This window comes from Chiloscyllium plagiosum, unplaced genomic scaffold, assembly GCF_037043375.1.
Source record: "Chiloscyllium plagiosum isolate Xiang-an unplaced genomic scaffold, Cpla_swu_hap1 HiC_scaffold_29, whole genome shotgun sequence".
NCBI lineage: Eukaryota > Metazoa > Chordata > Chondrichthyes > Orectolobiformes > Hemiscylliidae > Chiloscyllium > Chiloscyllium plagiosum.
The window spans coordinates 46,051,953-46,058,140 of record NW_028270167.1 but is presented as its reverse complement, the minus strand read 5'-3'; the positions used below and the strand labels follow the sequence as shown (position 1 = coordinate 46,058,140).

Genomic DNA, 6,188 nt, shown 5'->3' with positions numbered 1-6,188 from the left:
ATTGTTGGTCTGATCAGTACGTTTGCAGATGAAACAAAGATTGGTGGAGTAGCAAGAAAGCAGAGGGGACTGTCAAAGCATACAGGAGAATATAGATAGACTGGAGAGTTGGGCAGAAAAGTGGCAGATGGAGTTCAATCCAGACAAATGTGAGGTGATGCATTTTGGGAAGTCTAATTCTAGAGCAAATTATACAGTAAATGGAAGAGCCTTGGGAAAAGTTGTTGGGCAGAGAGATCGGGGAGTTCAGGTCCATTGTACCCCGAAGGCAGCTGCACAGGTGGATAGAGTGGTCAAGAAGGCATATGGTATGCTTGCCTTCATCGTAAGGGCCATTGAGTATAAGAGCTGGCGGGTCATGTTAACATTGTACAAGACTTTGGTTCGGCTGCATTTAGAATACTGTAAAAAGGTAGATTTTTCCCTTTCTTCCCTAACTCAGGGATTGGGAACAGGTATCTGGAATGATTCTCCCCTTCCCCCCCTAACATAGGGATCAGAAGCAGGTACCCGGAATAATTTTTCCCCTCCCTCCTGAAACCAAGAATGATTCTCCCCTTCCCTTCCAAACCCAGGGATTGGGAGCATGTACATGGAATGTGTCTGCCCTTCCTTGACTGACCCAGGGATTGGGAACAGTTACCTGAAATAGTTCTCCCCCTCTCTCCCTAACCCAGGGATCCGGAACAAAGGCTCCTTGGCCCAGATTGGAGTCTGGTGCTCAGTAAATTACTGACCCAGTCCCGTGGCGAGGAGATGCCAGCTGAAAGTCTGACTGTCCTGGGAGCAGATGCAAGTCATATGTTTGGTGTCACTTTCTGCTGTTACAGTAAATCCCTGGGCATTGAGCAGGGTCACTTTCACCTGAGGAAAGAGGAAATGGGTAAATGTGCCACAACGCAGGACTCAGTCCAGAAGTTCACAGCTAGTCTTTGGGTCATCTCCACAAAAAGCAGGACAGGATCCAACCTGGCCAATTACCGCCCCAATCATCAGTAAAGAACAGGAATGCAGAACTATCAAATAGCAACTGCTCAGCAATAACCTGTGTATACCGTCTCCAAGCTGCATTGCTAATATTCACTGAGGTACCTTCCAGACCTACGACCAATACCATATGGACACATAAGGGCAGCAGCTGCATGGGCAGAGTACCTACCAGAAGTTCCCTTCTGAGCCACTCACCATCCTAAGCTGGAAATATATCACTGTTCCTTCAGTGTTGAAACCCTTGAATTCTCTTGCAAAGAACATTGTACTATTGGTTGACCTACATGGACTCCAGCAGTTGAAGAAAGGACCTCAGCAATGGTTAAGAAATGCTGGCCCAGCCAGAGCCACACACATAGATCTTGTGAAGGAATATACAAGTACTCCGCTCTGAGTTTGGCATCCAACATGATGAGCAGGAGTAACAGACAATTCGTCCCCGGTCTGTATTCAGCTAACATGATGCCATAACTGGTGTAGTGTAGGGAAAAAATGGCAGGGAAGAGGCTAGTACCTCATTCCAGTGTGGAATAACAAGCAGGCGAGCTCACTCACCACAAGACATTGACTCAGGTAGTTGAAGACTTTGGCATTGAGAGTGAAGCCCTCGGTTCTGACAACAGCAAAGGGCAGAGCCAGTTCGACGAAGAATGGTTGAAATGCCTTGAAGGTGGCAGTGTTGGAGATTCCAATTCCCACATGGCTAGTACAGAACATGCTGCCCTTCCATTCCGTGATAGAGTCTGGAACTGTGATGGGGACAGAGACAATCCCAGAGGATCTGAGGTGAAAGGAAGGTAGTCATGGAATTGGAAAAGACAGTATGCACTGAAATAAAAACCACCTGCAGTGAGATCCTTCAACAGTGCGGCACTCCTTCAGTACTGACCCTCTGACAGTGCGGCACTCCCTCAGCATGGACCCTCTGACAGTGCAGCACTCCCTTGGTACTGACCCTCTGACAGTGCGGCACTCCCTCAGCACGGACCCTCTGACAGTGCAGCACTCCCTTGGTACTGACCCTCTGACAGTGTGGCACTCCCTCAGCACGGACCCTCTGACAGTGCAGCACTCCCTTGGTACTGACCCTCTGACAGTGCGGCACTCCCTCAGCACGGACCCTCTGACAGTGCAGCACTCCCTTGGTACTAACCCTCTGACAGTGCCACACTCTCTCAGCACGGACCCTCTGATAGTGCAGCACTCCCTCGGTACTGACCCTCTGACAGTGCCACACTCTCTCAGCACTGACCCTCTGACAGTGTGGCACTCCCTCAGCACTGACCCTCTGACAGTGTGGCACTCCCTCAGTACTGACCCTCTGACAGTGTGGCACTCCCTCAGTACTGACCCACTGATAATGAGGCACTCACTCAATATTGACCCTCTCTCAGTATGGCACTCTCTCAGTACTGACCCTCTGACAGTGCAGCACTCCCTCAGTACTGACCCTCTGATAGTGCAGCACTCCCTCAGTACTGACCCTCTGACAGTATGGCACTCTCTCAGTACTGACCCTCTGACAGTGCAGCACTCCCTCAGTACTGACCCTCTGACAGTATGGCACTCTCTCAGTACTGACCCTCTGACAGTGCCACACTCTCTCAGCACTGACCCTCTGACAGTGTGGCACTCCCTCAGTACTGATCCTCTGACAGTGTGGCACTCCCTCAGTACTGACCCTCTGACAGTGTGGCACTCCCTCAGTACTGACCCTCTGACAGTGTGGCACTCCCTCAGTACTGACCCACTGATAATGCGGCACTCACTCAAAGTTGACCCTCTGACAGTATGGCATTCCCTCAGTACTGACCCTCTGACAGTGTGGCACTCCCTCAGTACTGACCCTCTGACAGTGTGGCACTCCCTCAGTACTGACCCTCTGACAGTGTGGCACTCTCTCAGTACTGACCCACTGATAATGCGGCACTCACTCAATATTGACCCTCTGACAGTATGGCACTCCCTCAGTACTGACCCTCTGACAGTGTGGCACTCCCTCAGTACTGACCCTCTGACAGTGTGGCACTCCCTCAGTACTGACCCTCTGACAGTGTGGCACTCCCTCAGTACTGACCCACTGATAATGCGGCACTCACTCAATATTGACCCTCTGACAGTATGGCACTCCCTCAGTACTGACCCTCTGACAGTGTGGCACTCCCTCAGTACTGACCCTCTGACAGTGTGGCACTCCCTCAGATGACAATGCGGCATTCCCTCAGCACTGACTCTCAAATGGTGCAGTACTCCCTCAGTGCTGATAAACTAATGGCCTAGCGCTCCCTCAGTACGAACTATCTGACAGTGTAGTACTCCCTCAGTACTGACCCTCCATCTGTGCAGTACTGAGTAACTACTTCCCCAACAACCCTTTCTACTCAGTAACTGCCTATATCCGGACACTGCGACTGATCTCAGTAATCTCTCCACCACCAACAATTCTTCCTAGTCTGTAACCTCCTAAATGCCTGACACTGCAATCGATCTTAGTAACCTCCTCTAGAACCTGCCTCTGTTATGTCATATCGCCCTAAAGCTGAATATCCTTTATCCACTACAGCCCCATATATCTGTCACGTCCTCCTGCCCCTACCCTCCTCCATTTCTTTACAACCTATTCTTGTGCTACCTTCTCCTAGCTCTTACACAGCTTCCTGCCTGACACCTCCCCCAGCATCTACACCTTACTACAAATCTACAATGCAATCTAGATCCTAGGACTTCATCTAGGACAAAGAACTCTCCCTATCACTGTCACCTCATCCAGCATCGACACCCTTCCCTACTTATCCAATATTTCTCCTGATTTCTATAAGTTCCTCCTGTCACCCACCATATCCCTATAAAATTCTCCAGACCCTGCCACATTTCCAAACTCTTTAGCCTCCTCTATCCCTATCCATCTTCCATTCTCTGTAACCTACTCCATCTCTTACACCCCATAATGTCTTTGTAACATCCTCCTGTCACTGCAACATTCTCCAACTCTATAATTTTTTCTATCCCCTATCCATCTTCCCTTCTTTGTAACTGTCCCAACCCCCTACAACTGGCATGGTGGCACAGTCGGGCAGCACGGTGACACAGTGGTTAGCGCTGCTGCCTCACTGTGCCAGAGACCCGGGTTCAATTCCCGCCTCAGGCAACTTCTGCGTGGAGTTTGCAAATTCTCCCTGTGTCTGTGTGGGTTTCCTCCGGGTGCTCCGGTTTCCTCCCACAGTCCAAAAAATGTGCAAGTTAGGTGAATTGGCCATGCTAAATTGCCCGTAGTGTTAGGTGAAGTGTGTAGTAACTGGAGGAGATAGTAGTGATAGGCAAAGTTGTAAGGATTGGAGGAGTTACAGAGATTTGAAGATGTCTGAAGATTGGAGAAGATGACAGAGATAGGGTGTTCCAGGGGCTGGAGGTGGGGAATGTAGTCTGGATGGGTTGCTCTTCGGAGGGTCGGTGTGAACTTGTTGGGCCGAAGGGCCTGTTTCCGCACTGTAAGTAATCTAAAAAACCCTCCCTATCTCTGAAACCACCTCCAGCCCCTGGAACACCCTAATTTTCTTCAGTCTTCAGGCATCTTCAAATCTCTGTAACTTCTCCAATTCTTACAATCCTGCCTATCACTACTATCTCTTCCAGTTACTACACACCTCCCTTCCTTTGTAAAATCCTCCAGTGCCTGCAACACATCCTTTCTTTATAACTATCTCTTCCAGTCCCAACACTCCTCATTGTTTCTGTGATTTCCTCCAGTCCCTATAACAACCCACATTTCTTTCACCTCCCTCAACTCCTCCAAACCTTCCTATCCCTGTAGCCTCCTCTAGTCCCTGCGAACTTCCCTCCAGATAACCTCCACCAGTACCTGCACACTTCTTTATCTGTGTATCCTCTTCCAATCTTTAAATTCTGCCCTACATGCATAACTTCTTCTGAACCCTGCATCATTACCCTTCTGTAGCGTCTTCTAGCCCCTCCATCACTCACTATCTCTGCCCCATGCCTTTCTCTGTAATCCTTCCCCAATCCCTACTAACTCTCTCTATCTCTGTAACCTCCTCTGTCCCCTATACCCCTCCCCATTTCCATAACCTCCTTCAGTCCCTTCAGCCATCACTATCTCTGTACATTCTTCTTGCCCCTGCACATTTCCCAATCTCGGTAACCTCCTCCAGATCCAATTTCCTGCGCGATTCTCCAAACCCAGCCTGTGTGCACCACCCCAGCCCGAACTCTGGGACTCTCCCAAACCCAGCAGATTAATTCCTCGCTTACCTGACAGGGACAAGATCCCAAATTCACGTCTCGGGAGATTATTTTCGGATTTCGATGATGCATCTGGGTGGTTGAATTTTGTTAGCTTCAATGTTGATGTTGAGGTTGTTAGACGCATCTAACATTTCCTCTGCTAATACTGGCATTTCATCCATTTCCAAGTAGTCTGCTGAAAGTATAGGAACGGACAGCAATTGTTTAGCAAAACATCGAGGGCTGATGGGCCTGTACTGTGCTAGACTGTTCTATGTTCCATGTTCTATGTTCAAAAGGTCATAGTTACACACTGAGGAGGTGATGAGTCCCATATTTTGGGGGTGACCAAGAGTGTTTTTAAAATTTATTCGGAGAATGATGTGGAGTCGAGGTTCATAGTTTGGGGAATGTGATGGGATCCACCGTTGGTGTGAGTCAGAGGGGGTCTCTTTTTTCTATCTCTGTAATGCATTCAGGGAATGAATAAGTCACCGGCTGGACCAGCACTCATTACATGTCCTTGGTTGCCCCTTGAGAAGGTGGTGGTGACCTGCCTTCTTGAAGCTGCCGTCCATGCACTGTGGGTAGACAATGCCTGGAGGGAGGGAACTCTAGGATTTTGACCCAGTGACACTGAAGGAATGGTGATATATTTCCAAATCAGCGAGCAGCTTTGAGGGGAACTTTCATGGGATGGTGTTCCCATGTATCTGCTGCCCTTTTCTTCAAACTGGAAATGCGCATGGGTTTGGAAAGTGGTGTTTAAGTATCGTTGATGAACTTCCATTAAGCATCTTGTAGACAGTACGCACTGCTGCTCCTGAGCATCGGTGGTGGAAGGAGTGGATATTTGTGGATTTAGTGCCAATCAAGTGGCTGCTTTGTACTGGATGGTATTGAGCTCCTTGAGTGTTGTTGGGACTGTACACAGCCAGGCAAGTGGGAAGAATTCC

The 6,188-nt window shown here is 49.1% G+C and overlaps 1 long non-coding RNA gene across 1 annotated transcript; it reads right to left on the bottom strand.

Moving 5' to 3' along the window:
- Positions 1-809: 809 nt before the first annotated feature.
- On the bottom strand, positions 810-5,388 carry LOC148142292 (uncharacterized). The gene is made up of 3 exons (XR_015752016.1): positions 5,260-5,388; positions 1,546-1,771; positions 810-864 (listed from the first exon to the last, which is right to left on the bottom strand). It is a non-coding gene; the product is annotated as an uncharacterized LOC148142292 (long non-coding RNA).
- Between the last annotated feature and the right edge of the window lie 800 nt (positions 5,389-6,188).